This window comes from Camelus dromedarius, chromosome 4 (genome assembly GCF_036321535.1).
Source record: "Camelus dromedarius isolate mCamDro1 chromosome 4, mCamDro1.pat, whole genome shotgun sequence".
NCBI classification, from domain to species: domain Eukaryota; kingdom Metazoa; phylum Chordata; class Mammalia; order Artiodactyla; family Camelidae; genus Camelus; species Camelus dromedarius.
Window position 1 is genome coordinate 63,793,641 of NC_087439.1, and position 19,154 is coordinate 63,812,794.

At 36.3% G+C, this 19,154-nt stretch overlaps 1 protein-coding gene across 4 annotated transcripts in view; it reads left to right on the forward strand.

Moving 5' to 3' along the window:
- Positions 1 to 19,154, forward strand: part of ERBB4 (erb-b2 receptor tyrosine kinase 4) — a 984,076-nt gene that overhangs the window by 881,464 nt on the left and 83,458 nt on the right. The window lies entirely within an intron of this gene.

Sequence of the window (19,154 nt, forward strand, 5' to 3'; positions counted from 1 at the left end):
TGTTTTCAGAGATCTGACAATTTCTAAAGATTTAAAAACTATTAGCCAAAAGCTCTCCAGAGCTGTGTAATTAAAGACTTACACAGAAAAGAAACAATAATGGTTTTCCAGGTCATAAAACAGAAGTGACATGAAAGATTAGACCAAATTTGATTTCTTTAAGGTAGAGGAAGAAGGTGTGCCAGATAACCTCTGGCTTTTCAGCAGCACTCATTACATGGTTTTATCATTTCAGAACTCTTTAAAGTCAAAACCTTACATATCTTAATCGCCATTTGTGCATCCTGGATGCGACGTATAGTTGGCACTCAAAATATATTTGCTGCATAAGGCAATGAATGGATGAATAAATTAGTACCATGTAGCTTTCTTTCATATGCTATTTGTCATAGTGTGTGTCTGTATATATATTTTAAAACTGTTACTGCCTAGCCGGTGTGGTCCATGAGCCCTGGGCTGCTTCTGTTTTGTTTTTCAGAATATCTTCAGTGACCAGCTTATTCTGAACACATGTTGAAATATAAACCAATCATTACTCATAGTCATGTATCTCTTCAATTTTAGAAGTAATGAGGATTTTGTAAAATAACATCAATAATAGCCAACATTAAGTGTTGTTCAAGGTGTTTCACATGTTTAATCAATACAATCCTCTCAAAAGGGCTTTCAGGTTGTATTATTACTATCCCAAATTTGCAGTTGAGGAAGCTGAGTCACAAAGAGTTTAAATCATCTGCCCAGAGTCTCTTAAGTAACAGAGCGAGGACTCAAACCCAGACACTCTGGCTCCCCCAATTCAGCTCATTACCAGCACATTAAACTGTTTTATGGTAGATATAATGAGATGCTGCAGTTAGAAAACATTTTTTATTGTCCACTTATTCTTATTATAGAATTAATGAAACAATAAGCTGTCAGTTGTGATGGAAAGAATCTTATGCAGAAATTATTATCAATTCCGTTTTCAGCTAAAGTCCTCTCAGACTGACGAAATTTCTTGTGCATCCTTGGGGCTCAACTTAGTTCCTTCCTGAACCAGAGTATGTTCCACTTGGAAAATGCAAAACATTAGCTTTTGTTTCTTTCCAGCCGTAAAGTCTACTACTTTGGGGAGATAAATATTTACCTCTAATGCAATCTGATTAAAGAGCAAATTGGAGAATCAACGCTACAATTAGCCATATAGACACAACTGCTTAATTCAAAGAGCAGAGTAAATAAGTTGGAATGGAATAGAAGAAGAGTGTTTGATCTGATTAACCTCATTAGTGCAGGATTGGCGCTCCCACCTTTTCGCTCTGCAAGGACTATGGTTTCATTTCTTTAATAATCTGCTTCCGTAAGAAAAATTGCTGACATCTCATCATTTGCAAGACAAGGATGGACTTTTTTTATAGAAATTTGGAATCATTTACATAAATTTTTTTCTTTTTAGCAATAACTTCCAAGTAAGTGTTTTACCTTTAATTCAGTTGATTTAAAAAAAGCAAAAAAAGTTTGTAATTTTTCATACTATTTCAGTGTGTTGCTCAGCCTGGCAGTTTTTACTTTTAAATACAAATGGTTGCTTTCAACTGAGAACTTGGCCTATTAAAGCACATGTCAGGCTTCATATTATACTTCTCCTAAGCTAAACAGCAATCCTTAATTATTTAAATTTAAGAAATGTTTATTCATAATTTGCTACAGCTAGGTACATTTTTGGGCACTGGCAATGACTCTAGTCTCATGGAGCTTAAAATCTAATGAAATGATACATACATGAATATATAAATAAGATAATTTCCAATAGCGATGTGTCTTGGCAAAAATAAAATAGGGCGATGTAACACAGAGTAACTTAGGAGCTTGGGGGTTGTGAGAGACTTTGGATACGGTGCTCAGAGTCATCTGCCTAGCTCAGGTGTGAGCAGTCGTCTGATCTTTGAGTGTAGGAGGTGGACGTGCAGGGGGAGGGGACAATTACACTAAGGGATTTGCTGAGTTTTTCATAGCTCACTATTTTGAACTGCGTGAAGTACAAATTCTGTTCCGTTAATATTTTAGAACCAAAAAACCCAAGAAAAAAACTGCCCTTCTTCCGGGAAAACATTGTGTGTGTGTTTTTATTTCTGGAGAAGCACTGACATTTCTTAATTACTCTTTTCGTGAGTAGTCATGTACAGCGATTGCTGAAGGCTTAGCAGAGCATTGTGCTTCCCACACCTTGGAGAACAATAATGCTGACAGGGCAGGGCTTCGGCATCCAACACCCTTCTCCTCTCTCTTCATTACGCCGGCTAATTACTCCAGCCAGTGGTTATTGTGTACCTCCTTCCTTTTCTGTAACCTGCACTGCCTTCTACTGTCAGTGTAATTTACTGTAATATCATAATATTCTTTTGCTGCCATGCTTTTCTACCAGCTATTTAAAGGCACAGCCTTCTTTTATCATATTCAGCTTCTGAATTACTTTACCAATGGGTGATATTCAAGCTCTACATTAGTGGAAACATTTCAATAACACTTGTTCTGAAAAAAAAGGGAGGGCACCTGTTTTCCCAGGAATCTTGACCTTTATATTGAAATTGAAAACTATTTTAATGTGAAGTTCCTATGATGAAGAAGATGTTTTGAGTATATGTCTCCCTAATGCCAAGGTATCTAGTCAATTCAATTAAAAAAAAATTAGCCCAAACAAGTTTGGCATCATGGAAGTAAAACAACAATTGTGATTAAATTTGCTTTTATTCAGAACATTTATTATCAGCTGTGTTAACACAGTATATAAGCTGTCTCAAGGTTGTATAACATAAGCTCTACCTTTTTAAAACAGAAAAAAAATAAGATTTCTTTAAATATATTTTAAAGAAAAACAATTTGATTATTTTGGGAATACATTCTTTGTTGAAGCTGTTACATTCTATGTAAAGGCTCTGAATGAAATCTACTCATCAATCAATAAAACAAAACTGTTATTTTTTTTCTTGCAAATACATTAATCTAAGCTTCTTGAGTAAATACCATGTAGTGGGCATGATACCTATTTTAATTTATTTAAACTTCATCTTTGACTTTTCATAGAAAGACAACTGAGTTTGAGAGAGATTGTGTGAGTTGCACAGGATCACACAGGATTATAGTAAATGGCAGAGATGGGATTTGACCAAATCTGTTAAAATCAGAGCTGGGGCTCTTAACCTACACACATCATCTCTTGCATATTAGAAATGAGGTAGCTCTGAGATGGTTAGACTCATTTCCACATTTTTAATACTAAACTGTCCATCTTAGACATTTTGCAACTGTCATTTCTGTTCTGTTTGAGATTATCTCTGGGCTGAGGTTGCTCTAGAGCTGGGAATACTTACAATGACTTTTTAAGTTTGAGATGTATTAAAGAGTCAATTTACAATGAAGTCACTAAAAGGAATGGCTTAGGGAAAATCCTCGATGCTACTGAGGACAAAAAAGTGGCAAAATTAATATTTAATATTGTTTCTAATTTATTAGTAGCATTCACTAACTGTTCTTTTTTTTGCATTTGGGAATGAAAAAGCATCAAGCAACATTAATTAAGGGTGAAAAAATCAAAGTTTTTTTCTCTTTGAATATACGGTTGTTAGCAGACACAAAGTTTTACGGAAAATGAAGTAATTTTTGCAAATAACTGTAAACTTTTAATAATTATATAATGTGACTAATTATGATATCTTTTTATGGATAAAACCATAAAGTCAAGCTTCTTATGTATGACTATACTTACATATTGATATAGAAATCACCAATGTAAGAACTGAGTTGCAAATGTTGATTTAAAAACCATCTTTTGAAATCAGGATACATCCTCTCATAAAACATAAAATTATAAGCTGATTCTCAGGTTCCCAAAACCAACTCACAAATCTCTGATCTATTATTGTTAAAGAAATTTTATATAACACCTATTATTGCAGGATTTTCCTGAGCTTGAGGAGGGGGCTGTTCCAGAATATTTGAAACAAAGCCCAATTACCTTAACAGACTTTATAGCCTGAATTGGGGGACAAGACATACATAGAAGATAGTATATGACAAAATGGGAAAACTGGCTAAGTCTCAAAATAGTGGTAAAGACAATATGGCCCATAGAACTTAAGAAAATTATCCCTGAGAGTTGGTTTGATCTGGGAAGACTGGTTTGAAGAGACAGAATTTGAAATGCTCCAGAAAGAGGAAGCAGGAAAAACTGAGACGTGTATTCCAAGTAGGGTGACTTATGAGACTGATACTCTCTGCTGGTCTGTGGTTTTCACAAGCAAGAAGAGTGAGTGGACAAGAACAATGATAGAAAAGCAGGCCAGGATCTTGGAAACCAAGCCAGTACATTTAGACTCTGTGTTTGCATTCTGTATGTCTTTCTGGTAGCAGAAATAGGTTCTGGGATAGTTCATAAAGTCAATTGACAGTCAAAAAACTAAGACACAAAAAGAAGAGAGTTGCAAGTATCAGAAAGTCAATCAGCAATCAAAGTACTAGAGAGCATCACTTCAGTCTCTTATCTCTTCTTATTTATCTCTTTCCTAATGCTCCCCAATACTCTGATCTGTGGTGAAAAGATGAGTGCTGACTGCTCCTGGGTTTTACACTTTAAGCTAAGCCAATCATGAGACAGACAGGCTGTGTTCTTTCTCAGTAAAAATTTTAAAATACTTGAAAACATCATTTTGAGCAAGATACGGTACCTACTACTGGACTGATGAACTTGTCCAGATGGTAAAGATATATGCAGTACTAAGAAGGCTTTTCCAAGGTGTTAGGTCAAGTTGACTGACAATGTGTAAGTCTTCTATATTCTTGTTGATTATCATTTTACTTATTCTGTCAGTTATTGAGAGATGCACGTTGAAGTCCCCAACTACACTTGGAGATTTGGTTTATAGTTCATGTATTTTTATTGGGTTTTGCTTTAGATATTTTGAAGCTCTTTTATTTATTACGTAAATATTTAGGATTGTTATATCTTTGTGAAGAATTGACCTGTTTATAGTTATAAAATGATGTTGTTCATCTATAGTAATATTCTTTGCTCTGGAATCTAATGTCTCATATGAATGTAGTCATTCCGTCCTTTTAAAATTATTATTAGCAAGTTATAACTTTTTCCATCTGTTTACTACCCGACAATCTCTGACTTTTAAGTGGGCTATTTACTCCATTTAATGTGATTGTTGATGTGGTTGCGTTTGGATCTGTCATCTTGCTATTTGTCTTCTATTTGACCCCTGTGTTCTTTGTTCCTTTTTGTTCTTTTTTCTCTTTTGTTGTTTAGTTAAATATTTTTTATGATTCTATCTCCTCTGTTGGCTTATTAGCTGTAACTCTATGTTGTTTAATTTTAGTAGTATCTTAGGGTTTGTAGTAGATATCTTTAATTTATCGTTATCTACCTTTAAGTAATATTTTTTACTATTTCACATGCAGTGTGAAAACCCTACAATAACATACTTCCTTTCCCCATCCACCATTTGTGCTGTTGCTATTTATTTTACTCTCAGATAAATCCCACAATACAGTTATTATTTTTGCTTCAAATATTTGATTAAAGTTTAAAGAGATATTAATAATAAACAAAAATGTATACTACCTATGTGTTTGCTATTTCCAGTGTATTAATTTCTTTGTGTAGATCCATGTTTTCATCAGGTATCATTTTCCATCTGATTGAAGGACTTCCTTTAACATTTCTTGTAGTGCAGTTCTGTTGGTTTTAAATTCTTTCAGCTTTTGTATTTTTTTAAAAAGTCTTTGCTTCACCTTTGTTTTTGAGAGTATTTTTCAGAGTAAAGAATTCTACATTGACAGTTTTTTTTTTTCTTTCGAGCACTTTAAAGATGTCGCCCTCTGTCTTCTCACGTGCATTGTTATCCTTTCTCTATATGTGCATGTGATGTGTTTTTTTGCTCTGGCTGTTTTTTTGATTTTCTCTTTAATATTTTAGCAATTTAATTATGATTGTGAATTCAGAATAGTTTAATTTGTGTTTCTTGAGCTTGGGTTCATGGCAAGTCTTAGATCTGTGGGTTTAGAGTTTTCTTTAAAATTGAAAAATTTTGGCCATTATTTCTTTAAAATGTATCAGCTACCCCCTTTTCTTTCCTTTCCTTCAGGGACTCCAACTAAACATGATTTGGCTACTTCAATTTGTCCGTCAGTTTAATGGTACTCTATTAATTTTTTTCATTCTTCATTTTTGATAGTTTCTGTGTCTTCAAGTTTATTAATTTTTCTTCTGCAATATTAATCTGATTTTAATTTCATCCAATAAATTTTTTTATCCCAGATGTTTCATCTTTCTCTCTAAAAGTCAATTTGTGTCTTTTTTATGTCTTCCATGTCTCTTGCTTTTTAAACATATGGAATATAGTCATAAGAACTGTTTAAATATCATTATCTGCAAATAAAATCATTTGTATGGCTTCTGGGTTAGTTTTGATTAATTAATTTTTTTCCTCAGTATAAATTTTATTTTTCTGCTTCCTTTGTATATGTGTGATCATTGATTGAATACCAGAATAGGAATTTTAACTTGTTAAGAGCTAGATTACTTTTATTCCCATACATTTTATTGAGCTTTGTTCTGGAATGCTGCTAAATTACTTGGAAACAGTTTGATCTTTTCAGGTCTTGCTTAAAGCTTTGTTGTACCCAACCAGAACTACATTTAGTCGGGGAGTAGTTTTCCTCCGTTACTAAGGCATGATCCTTTTTAGTTATTTAATCTTTCTCAAACTGTGAAGTTTTCTGCTCTGGCTATTGGGAACAGGAACTATTCAGGAGGCTTATATGAAATTCAGGCATGGTTCCATATATTCATTTTGGATGGTTCTTTACCTGATCTTTGGTAGTTTATTCACATCCACGTGCTGATCAGTATTCCAAAGAATTTTCAAGGAGGAGCACTCTGCAGTTCTCAGGATCATCTGCGTGCATCTCTCTCCTCTGTGTACACTGCCCTATGAACTCTTGCTACCTTGTTAGCCCAGGCTCCCAGCTTCATCTCCTCAACCCACTGGGGTCTTTTTGTCTCTACCTGAGTTTTCTCTCCCCGCACCATGGTCTGCAAACTTACTCCAGACAGTACGCTGGAACAATCTTAGTGCTCACTGTATTTGTTACTCATCGACTGGGGATCATTCTCCTTCATTGTCTGATAATCAATGTCCTGAGTACCACTGTCTGATATATTTTGTTCCACTTATTAGTTGTTTCAAGTGGAAGGATAACTCCTGTCACTGTTCCTCTATCTTAACCAAACATTTTAAACTGAAGTGAATTTTAATAATTGATAATATCCAGGTTTGACCTCTTGTTAGAAGGCAACACCAATGATGTGAACATTTTTCAGAATAAATGAAATCCTGAAGTAATACTATTCAACAAAATTTCCCAAGATATATTGTGAAAGATGCTTTAATAAAGATTGTGGGCGAGGCAAATTACTTAATAAACATCTCTTCTCATGGAATATGTAGCCATGATTGTATATCTCCTTGACTCACAGCATGCCAACACTTTCAGAGGGCAGATGTTTGTTTTTAAGGGGGAAAAAAATGATTTCTAGCCCCAGTTCTGTCACCTTATGAATGACCTTAAATAAGTTCTTTGTGTTTCTAAACTTCAGTTTTCTCATCTAGAAATATTAGGAGCATGAGCATTGTGTTAACTCTGTCTTGCCTACAGAATGCTGTAAAAGATTAGGAAATAAGTGCAAGTGAGCAGGGAATGTCTGGACGTTTCAATTAGAAGTTAAAACTAATACAGTAGAATTGATCTCTTATAATTCCTACATGTATGTTCATGAGGTGGCTTTTTTCCATCTTGTAGTTTCATCTCTCCATGTCAATTTTCTCTTTATTACTTTAGCTTCACGTTTGAAATATGCTATAGAGCTTTGTTCTAAGTTCAAAGTGGTATTCAGCCACTTTTCACTCATGTTCCTACGAGCTCTTAATGGAATACTGACAAGGAAAGTAACACTATTGAGAGTGAAAGAGGTGTAACTACCGTAGGCGTGTAATTGGTGAACCACGTGACTGGCATTTGTGAGTCCCATTTCACCGCGTTGAGCGGTTATGTCGTGCTGGTAGATGGAGCTGACTGAATAATAGAAATGGCCGCTTATGAACTAAATATGCTAAATCACACTGTAAATAATGACCATGATATTCCCTACTCAAATAAAAACTAGTTTTCAAAGGCTTCATTAAACCTCTCAGGACAATGATATGTTACCTTATAGTACCACAGAGGCTACTTTTCTCAAGAGAAAAAGGAGTATATTTATGAAGTTCCAGAAATAAATGGAACACATCCTTCCTTGTCATTTGGTGGATAAAGACTGCAAAAAGCCTAATGAGATAAAATACTTCATCAGCTGTCTAGGGGCAGCAGTGAAACTAGAACACGAGACCCCTTCCCCGCCCAGTCTTCTAGGGTACTGTGCCACTTCTCTAAAAACATCAAGAAGAAAAACAGGAAGATCAAATGCCTGACATAATGGTTGAGTGTAACTTTAAAAGAGAACTAAAGGATTAAGTCAGCTCCAGTGATGGCAGATGGATTGGCTATCTGCTCCAGGGTCCACGTGATTTTTGGCAGAGGCAGCCAGTAATGCCACACCTCAGCATGCCCATTGCCTGCCACCTTGTTCTACATTTCCCCTGAGGCCTTGAGACTTCTCATTTGAGTTCACTTTGCTCTGAAATGTACCCTGCCTCTGAAGCAAAGGAGAAAACAGACTGAAATATGTAATATTTGGAGAGCAAATGCTGCCTTCTCTTTTTTTGTCATCAGATGATAAAATACTTTAATTGAAGGGCTTAAATATTTGCCCCAATATTTTGCCCCCAAATACTGTACTTGGTTCCAACAGATGGAAGCACAGCAGGAGCCCCAGATTCACTGGCAAGGCATGGACACATGCAAAGTGAAAACCAAGCTTTGAACCAAAAGGCAGCTTTGTGTTACCTTTGCCAGTTTGTCTGCCAGTAGCTATGTGTGGTAGCATCATTATGCCCTCTTTCGGATGTATTTATTTACTAATTCTGTCTCATGGATAAGACATCATACTTTGCCCTGTGGATCTATAATTTAGAAATTGTAAACATGGTTGCTGCCCTCCAAAAGTGTACATACCATCTTAGGTAAAATTGAACTCTATCATGTGACTATATGAAAAGTGGGCTATATTAAGTGTTATAAGAAAGACAAAAATTTGACACTATAGACATTCAGAGAAAAGACAGGTGTCTTAATGTCTTTGGACGGGGGACATTTGCCCAGAGATAGGAGGAAATAATAATGAATGAAGCCTTACATGACAAGTTTATTGCAGAAATAAAGATAGATGGAACATATTTAGTTCAACAATGATTCTCAAAATGTGATCCTCAGATCAGCAATATCAGCACTCCCAAAAAAGTGCTGGAAAAGCACATTTATAGACCCCACCCCAGACCTATTGAGTCAGAAACTCTGAGTCTGTCACCTAGCAGTCTGTGTTCTAAAGAGTCCCCCCATGTGATTTTTGACACATGCGCAAGTTTGAGAAGCACTGAGTTAGAGGAGACAGCTAGAACAAAGGGACAAAATGATAAAATATGAAATCTACACAGGAGCAGGCCCAGGTGACTGATTGAAAGGTGGGGAAAGGAGATCAGACAGACAAAAACAGTCATGTGGGTAGGGAAGCGTGAAGAAGGCTTGAGTTACCAACTTGAGGAGTTGTAACATTGTGCTGTGGATAATGAACATATAAAGATGTGTTTTTCCTTGGTTTTAGTTTTGTTTGTGAAGGAGAGAGATGTTATCTTTAATACACATGAGAAATATTAGTGTAATAACATTTTATATAAGGAGTTAAAGGAGATAAAATGGTGTTGTGAAGAGTTAGTTCACACAAGAAGTATAAGAGCTTGAATTAGGAGGTTGAAATCAAGAATAGAGAGAAGGGAGTAGATTCAAGTGCTGTTTTCTTTGCTAAAGTGAAAAGATGTAAGAGGTGTTTCAAGAGCTTCAGAAACAACTATATTTGGCCACTGATTGGAGGCAAAGGGTGAAGAGGAAGAAAGATGACTTTGTTCTGGAAATCCACATAGAGAGTGTGCCATTAATAGAGATAGGGAAGTTAGAAAAAGACTCTGTTTTTGAGGAGGAATATGAAATTCCTTTTGAACATACACATTTTAGGTGATCATGACACATACAAGTAGAAATAATCAACATTTATCTGGAATTCAGTTTTGTCTCTTAATATTGGAATATTAAGCTATATGCTCATTCTTTGCTTGTATGATACTACCCACCTCATCCCAGCTGTTCAAATATTAATTTAAGAATCCTTAGTGGTTCATTAAGTTATTTTTCTTAACTGTAAGCTGTTGGCTAACGCTGGTATAGATAATGCCATTTCCCTAATATCTTCTTCAGTTCTCATGCTGTAGTTTTTATAGACTGTTTTTCAGTGATCCCATGAATACGGTTGACATCTTTTTATTTGGCTAAGTGTGCACCTGCAGAAACTGGACAGCAAATTTGGCTTCCTGTTGGCTGTAGGTGCCAAGAATTCACAAGCCAAGGGGTGTTGTATCTTGGACTGCTCAAGGGACCGTTCCTTAGCTGATTTACTAACCTACCAATGGTAAGCTGCTTTCTCCTACCTCCAAATAGTCTTTTGAATTTATTCAGTGACAACTATTATGCAAAAAGTTATTTAGCTGCTATAGATTCATTCTTTTATTTCAGTAAATAATAGGTCAGTTGTTCCACAGAGGGAAATGTTATACAATAAATGTTGCTTTTGAAGTTTAATACTTAAAACCCTTGGTGAATTTATGGTTTCCAAGGCAATTATTCTTTGATTTGAGTAAGCTTCTTCTTTAGTCTTTTACCTTTTATTATAAAATCTAAAACAAATATAGGAAAACTACACAAAACATACATACAGCTTAATAAATATTTTAGGATAAATACCCTTGTCATCATCATCCAAGAAATAAAATTTTGCCAGATACCCTGGAAGCTGCTTTCAGCTGCCCCATCCCAAATACAGCTGTCTTTCTTCACCCCATAGGTAACCGCTCATTTGACGTTTATGATAATCACTTTGCTTCCTTTATGTTTTTACGGCACAAGTGAACGTCCCTAAATACCATAATTTATGTTTGCCTTTTTTCCTCTAATATGTATTTTAAATCTTTTTTCATAGAAAACCAACAGTAAATCTCTATGTATATCTATATCAATATATCTATCTACTTATGTATGTGTGTGTGTGTGTGTGTGTGTGTGTGTGTGTGTGTGTAGAGAGAGAGAGAAAGAGACAGAAAGAGAGAGAGAGAGACAGAGAGATTGAGATTTTAAGGAGTTGTCTCACACAAAGGAGGCTTAGTAAATCCAAAATCTGCAGGGTAGACCAGCAGACTAAATATCTAGGGAAAAGTTGCAGTTCAAGTAGTTTGAGTCCAAAGGCAGTCTGCTGGCAGAATTCCTTCTTGCTTGGAAGAAGTCAGTCTTTGTTCTGTTAGGGCCATCAACTGATTGGATGAGGCCCATACACATTATGGAGAGTAATTTGCTTTATTCAAAGTCTACCAATTTAAAAATTAATCTCATTTAAAAAAAAAAACACATTTGTAGAAACATCCAGAATAATGTTTGACCACCATGACCCAGGAAAATTGACACATAAAATTAACCATTACATATAGGTTTACCCCTTCCCTACCCTTTTCCTTTGAAATTTATTTGTTGGATAAGCTGGCTTGTTTGACTTGTAAAGTTTCCTATAGCTGTAATTCTGCCTTATTATTGTGTGGTTATTCTTCTGCTTTATGTATTTCTTCTACTCTGTTAGTTGGATCTAGAGACTTAATCAGATTCAGTTTCAAATTTTTATTTTTGCAAGACAAGTTCATAGATCATTCCATCATTAAATATAATATCTCATTGCCTATCTTTTTCTGATGTTAGGAACTCTTGGTAATCAAATCCACTTTATTCATTAGAAGTAACAAAATAGTGACATTCTAATTCATTAATTTCTTCTTTATTTATTAGCTAAAGTACTTCTAAAGAGAAATGATCCCTCTCTACTCTTCTGTAAACGAAGATCTCCTTTGGTCTTGAATGGCTTTCTGATGGTCAGCTCTACCTGCTGCCACTCAGTCCAACCAACCCTTCCCTTCAAATTAGTCTCCTTCAAGCTTAACTCTGTTCCAGACATTCTCCTACCTCAAATACTCTAGTTGTTCTCCCTTGTCTCACAGATAAGGTACATATTTCTTTATTGTGCATTCACAGTCTTCCAAACTATGTCCCTGTTGTAACTTTCTAACTTTTGTTACTTCCACAAAGGTTTCATACATTCCAGCCAAACTGTATTGCTTGTTATGTCCTAAATATGCCCCAGTTATTCTGGCCTCAGGGCTTTTATTCATATTTTGCCCTGTCTTAAGATTCCCTTCCTTCCTTATGCTCTTTGCTGAAGTCTTAAGTCAGAGTGCAACTCAAATGTTACCAACTCCATCTAGAATTACCAACCAAATATAATCACTTGTTCTATTTTTTAGGAAACCTCATGTCACTTTATATCTTATATTATGGTGATCAAGAGATTTTGCCATAAACTTTAGTCATTTTTATACTTACTGTATTTCTTTCCATTTTTATACTTACTATATTTACTTTTCTATTTTTATATTTCCCACTCCTCTATAACATAATATAAGAGGTATTCAACAATTTACTTTATTATAAACAAATTTGAATATACACATTTATTATTTTCATTTATGGTTTATTACTTAATTTGAATAAGCCATTTAATCCTATAATTTCATTTCATTTTCTTAATTTTTTTTGGATGATTGGATTTCAGTAGAACCTAAACTATCAACAGAACAGCTTGCAGTTAGCTTTAGTCTAATTTGGGGAAAGGGTAATATTATTCTCCCCTGCATGCCCATAAAAATGCAAACCAAAATTAAGACTATAGCAATAGATATTAATAAACCAAGAGGTAATATGGGGATTGCTGTGTCATTTTTTCACACTTTAAAATTTACTTTTATATTTATATGTATTACAGTTTTTCAGATTCAGATTCAACTGATAGCCATTGGTCAAGTATTTCCTCCTATACCAACCACTGTGCTTTATATATATATTATTTACTGAAATTTCACTGTAACTTTATGAGGCTGATGTTATTATTTGCATCATATAAATGAAAAGAGTGAGTTTCAGAGAAGACAAATACCCGGCCCTAATTTATAACAACAGAGTGGTAAGCAGAGATTGAATACAGGTCTCTTTTAGTTGTAGAAATTATTTCTTTAATAAGAACTGCCTCTTTCCTCTAAATTACAAACAATATTTATATTAGCAGGTAAAATGATTTCAAATAATATATTAGAATGACATAAACTTTATTTTGCTATTCAGTGCCTTTTATTAATAATATAAAAGGGTGTATGGAAAGCATCCTCAAGAAATATGTAAGATAATGCATCTCAATTGTAATTCTCTCCAGTCTACTGTCCTGTCTCAGGTTCTTCTCCCCATGCTGTTTTACCTTTCCACATCCATGACCTAGCTTTCTATTTCTCTCTTCCTTCTTCTATTACATTCTTCTCCTTGAATGTTTCCATTGAATTCCTTGGTACTATCTGTTCTTGTCATTTCACATTCTCTGGCTCTTTGACCTAAAATTTTCTCCCATCCGTACATTAAATGTTCCACCCTCAATTCCCCTTTCATTTTCTAGCAGCTGCCAGCATGTTTTCGTTTATGGCTGCATCACTAATTTTTCTACCTGTATCTTCATATCACTTTTTCTTCTGTGTGTAGGGGTGTGTGTGTGTGTAAAATCTCTTTTTGCCTCCCTCTTATGAGGATGCATATGAATGTATTGAGGACCCGCCAAGATAATCCAGGATAATCTAACCATGTCAAGATCTTTAACTTAACATATCTGTAAAGACCCCTTTTCTTCCCATATAAGGTAATATTCATAGGTTTCAGGGATCAGAACATGGATTTTCTTTAGAGGGCAAGGAGGAATTTTTTAGCCTACTAAATTGCACTATAAGAAGTAATAAATATTGCTTATTATTACTAGCATTGTGATTATCATGACACTTGTTATTATCATCAAAATATCTTTAGGACCAATGTTTTCCTTCTGTTACCATTTCTTTGTTTAGAACAGAACTGTGTTTTGCCTGTATTACTGCAGCAATCTCCAAACTTGTCTCCTACCTCTAGCCTGAAACTCCTTGACTATATACTCACCAAGGCAAGCGATCATTTAAAACAGGAGTTTGATAAGATACACTTTGTCATCTTAAAAGCTTGCCATGCACGGCACAAAGCCTACCACCCCAGAATTACCTTCTGTTACTTCATCCCTCCCGTTCTGCTCGTCAGTGTGTCATTCCTTCATACCGCTCAACTTTTGTACCTGTTGTCTTTCTTACCTGACTCCTCTCCCACTCCAAACTTCACCTTTATGATTCATACTTCTCCCTCAAGACTCCGTGTAGGTATCTTCTCATTTAGGAAGCTTCTCATAAAATATTCTTAGCTGGGTTCTCTGCTTATGTTTCCCCTAGAATTAGCCACTTTTACCTCCATATCCCAGTTCCATTGTTTATTATGTGTGAGATCATGGACAAGTCACTGAAAATCTCTAATCCCCTGTATTCTCATGTGAAAAATGTAGTTTGGCTTAAGTTAGTCATATCCCTCACAGCACCTGGCTTTCAAAGCCTGGAAGTTGAAGCTTCCAAGCCAGTTAAAGGTTAGCTGTATCCCCTAAATGTCACAGCATTACCTTCACTGTGGTCTGTTTGTCCGGGTGGTCATAGGGCCCCATTGGATTAAAGGAGATGGAGAAATAGAATCTGCTTTACCTCCTGATGCAGTAATAGCAAATTTACACAGCCATAGAGCATGAGGCACGGGAGATCTTTTTTGTAATTGAAGTATTGTTGATTTACAGTGTTGTGTTAGTTTCAGGTGTACAGCAAAGTGATTCAATTATATATGTGTATATATGTGTGTGTGTGTATATATATTATATATATATATACTTTTTCAGGTTCTTTTCCATTATAGGTTATGACAAGATATTGAATATAGTTCCCTGTGCAGTAGGTCCTTGTTGTATATCTATTTTATATATAGTAGTGTGTATATATTAATCCCAAACTCCTAATTTATCCCTCTCCCCCACCCCTTACCCCTTTGGTAACTATAGGTTGTTTTCTATGTCTGTGAGGCTATCTCTGGTTTGTAAATAAGTTCATTTGTGTCATTTTTTTTTAGATTCCACATATAAGAGATATCACATATTTGTCTTCTTCTGTCTGACTTACTTCACTTAATATAACAATCTCTAGGTCCAGAGGTCCATTCATGTTGCTGCAAATGGCATTATTTCATTCTTTTTATGGCCAAGTAATATTCCATTGTATATGTATACACCACACTTTCTTTATCCATTCATCTGTTGATGGACTTTTAGGGTTGGGTTGCTTCTAGGTCTTGGCTATTATAAATAGTGTTAGAATGGGAAATGTTTGTTGCAGCCATCTCTGGAGATTATAATTAGGCAATGTGTTTTTTATAATGTTGCTGCTCCAAGGGAGATTCATAAATCAGCACAATAATGGCTGGAAACACAGAATACCAGACCTCACCCCAGATCTACTAAATCAGACCCTACATTGTAACAGGACTCACTGGTGATTCACATACACATTAAAATCTGAGAAGCACTGTTCTATTTGCTTAAACCTTGCAATTCTGCAGTGTTATAGGATCATGCATAATTTTTATATTCATTTTAAAGTTTATATTCACATTTACTGATTAGGAAACTGAGGCATCAAGAAAATTAAGTAGATTAAACTAGAAAAGTAACCTACTGCCAATTCATAGTCCTTTTTACCCCAAGCCAGCTTGTGAAACTGGCCATTTTCTTTCCTGGACAAGATATCTGCTTTCAGATTTTATAAGAGAATAATTGTTCTGTAATATTGTCTAATTTTACACCCTAGGGTCTAACATGAAGGGAGTCAGCTGAAGAGAGGCCAATAGGGACACAATCAGGGTCCCAGAGCACCAGTGCCACTAACGCTGTCCTTTTTCTCCCCTCAAGAATTTAACAGGCCTCTTAAAAGTGGCCATGTTGATTAAGAACTCAATTTTCAAATTTCATCTCTACTGCCCTTTATATTAGTGAAATGAGTACTTCTTTCCATTTGAATGTGAGCTTTTTGATTGCTGCAGCAAACCACAATGCATGAAGGATTTTTTTTTTTTTTTTTTTTTTTAGAAATCACTAAGTGCCTTTAGGAGGGATTAATTGTTAATTATGTTTTATATGTTAAATAAAAGGAGGGAAAGTACTTGTGCTTTGTTCTTCGCCTTTTCAAGTATATGATTGTAGTGAGAACTCCCCAGTTCCTCAGGTATCTCCCTTAATAAAATTATATGGTTTAACACTTGAGTCTCCCTCCCAAACCTACTTAAACACACTCAGGGTTGACTGTTTCCCACTGGGAGGCTGCCAGAGCAACCTCTTTGTTCTACTAAACCCTTTCCGGTTTTTTAAAAAGAAAGGAGTAGATATGCAGTTACACTCCTTCTCCAGAATACAGAGCTAGGAACCCTAGTTCTATTTGCATGACAAAGATTTCTATAGGACCAAGATGTAATTTAGATATGACAAAGATTCCGACTAGCACTTAGTTAGTCAAACCAAATTTTATAACTTTTTAATTTAAAAAGACTTTGTTTCCCAACCAACTGTATGCATAAGGTCCAGATTTTTCCCTTGAGGTCTTCCTTGAGCTTTAATGATAAAGAAACTGGTAAAGATACATATTTTTAATTGAACAGTTTGTTGTTTGCTTTGAAATGTTTGCAGAAAGTGGTTTTAGCTGGCTTAAAATATACACACGTAACTCCTGTACACATGGCGACTGGTACGTGTATCTCTCCACCTTCCTCCCCAAACTGTGACGGTTCCCTAGTGGAACGTGTGTCCTGCTGTTTATCACTGCGTCCCAAACACTTTGTACAGCACCAGGCATGCAGCAAGCTTTTGATAAATGTTGAATACATGGATAAATGAGTGAATATATTTATACAGTGACCTACATGGCCGCTGACCTAACTGTGAGATGCCACTGCCTTTTCATGCTGCCCTGACTATTGCAGAAAAAGAAGGCCACTGAAGAGGAAGGGAAAGCATGACAGGCAGGCAGCTGGCTGCTTGATTCTTTGTCTGAGGGGGCTTGCAAGCAGTTTCCCTCCCAGCTCTGTTTGGTCTCATTACATGCAGGATCAGGTCCCTGCCGTTCCAGACTTCTGCACGCAGCCTCAGCTCGAGCCCTCCAGAGGGCTGTCAGCTTTCTCATCTCTGCCAGATGAGTTGACAACACTGTACATGAAACACCGGACTCGCCATCTTTAAGGGTTTATTTTTTTCCCCCTTTTTAACAGAAAAAAATATACATATATATTCTGTAAAAGAGTATGCTGGGGTTTTGTTGTTGTTTTGTTGTTGTTTTTTTGTATTCTTGTGCAGAGCCAAATTACCCAGAGGCAGATCTTTTCCTAGGCTAATAATAAAAGCACCACTGTGCTATGCTTATTTTATTTTATACTGGGGGCACGTAAGATATTAATCTCACTTTAATTTTTCTCTATTTATAAATATTTTTTCTTAAACATCAAACACTGCTGCTCTTTGTCATCTGTATTTGCTCAAAGTCCAAAGACTAATGATCTCGTGTGAGATGAAGTGTGTAGATTTGGGGGGATGGCTGGCATTTTTCCTGCCATCTCCTTAGGTCACAAAAAATATACTTTTCCTGGAAACCAGACTCTTCTGTGTCTGTAACCTCCAGACTTTCTTATAGGTTTCCTACAAGCACAGTGCCATCCTCTGTCAAACTGTCCCCATCCTTTGAACATGCTCTTGTCTCACACACCACAGCCAAACCCCTCCACATGGGTTCGAATACTCAGCCACCTTGCTGTGCTGTCTCCCCTTCGTGAAGGCGAGTATTTGATCCAGTCTTCTCTGAGCAGAATATACTCCCCGGCGGTGCTGTCTTTTCCTTCTCTCCCCTGTCTCTGCAGAAGCCTCACGGTTTGTGCAAGTTCACAGAGGTGTGTTCAGCAATCCTTTCCTATGTGCAGTTTTTCATTACTGAACATCTGCTGTTTCTTCCTGTCTCTTTTGCCTCTTCCTCCTTCCTCTTTAGTAGCCCCAAAATATTTACATGAAGGCTAAAGATGACATTGCTATATATGTGCAAAAATCTACTTGCAGATAAATACACATCTTTAACTGTCTCTGATCCGTCTGCTACCCCAAAAGATAAAGACCCCGAGACTTGTCCTACCCGAAAGACAAGTTTACAGTTGGGAGACAGTGCATTGTGTAGTGAAAGATTTTAAAAGATTTATTTAAAAAAAAAGAAAAGTACATGTCCAAGAACAGGAGGCAGGCTGATCCAAGGGAGGAAAAGTGGTGGGTTTTGCTCCCCTTTCTATTATACCCTCCCTTAGAGGTGGTCTCTTAATTGATTGACGGCTCTTGTCCCTGGAGTGCTTAGTCATGTTTGGCCCCTTTGCGCATGTCCTTATCCATGGTGTGCACAGAAAAACCCATAGGGCAGAGTCGGGGGCTAAACCGCACTGTTAATTTTAATACAATGAGCATCAGGTTGTGTGCAGTTAAGTCCTTTCTGCTCCTGCGCAGTCGTGGCTGTCGGGTTTTAACCAGTCTCTTGCTGGCACTCATTTAGAAGAAGTAAAGTCCCTTTATGCCTACGGTGGGCATAATGCCATCTGCTGGACCATCCTCCCTCTCCTCCACCTGTCTGCCCAGTGCCCTCACTTATCTAACTACCTAACACATCCACCTAAAGCTGCATTCTTTACTCCACTCTCTTCTTCTGGTCTGTGTCAGCAGCTGCCTCAAATTTTGGTACAGAGGTGTCCTAAGATTATTCCTTCAGCGTTCCCCCAAAGGAAACATTTTATGACTTTTCCACACACACTAAGGGCCATATTAGCACAGTGTCCAAAGGTATTTTGGGACTCGCTGTGCCTCC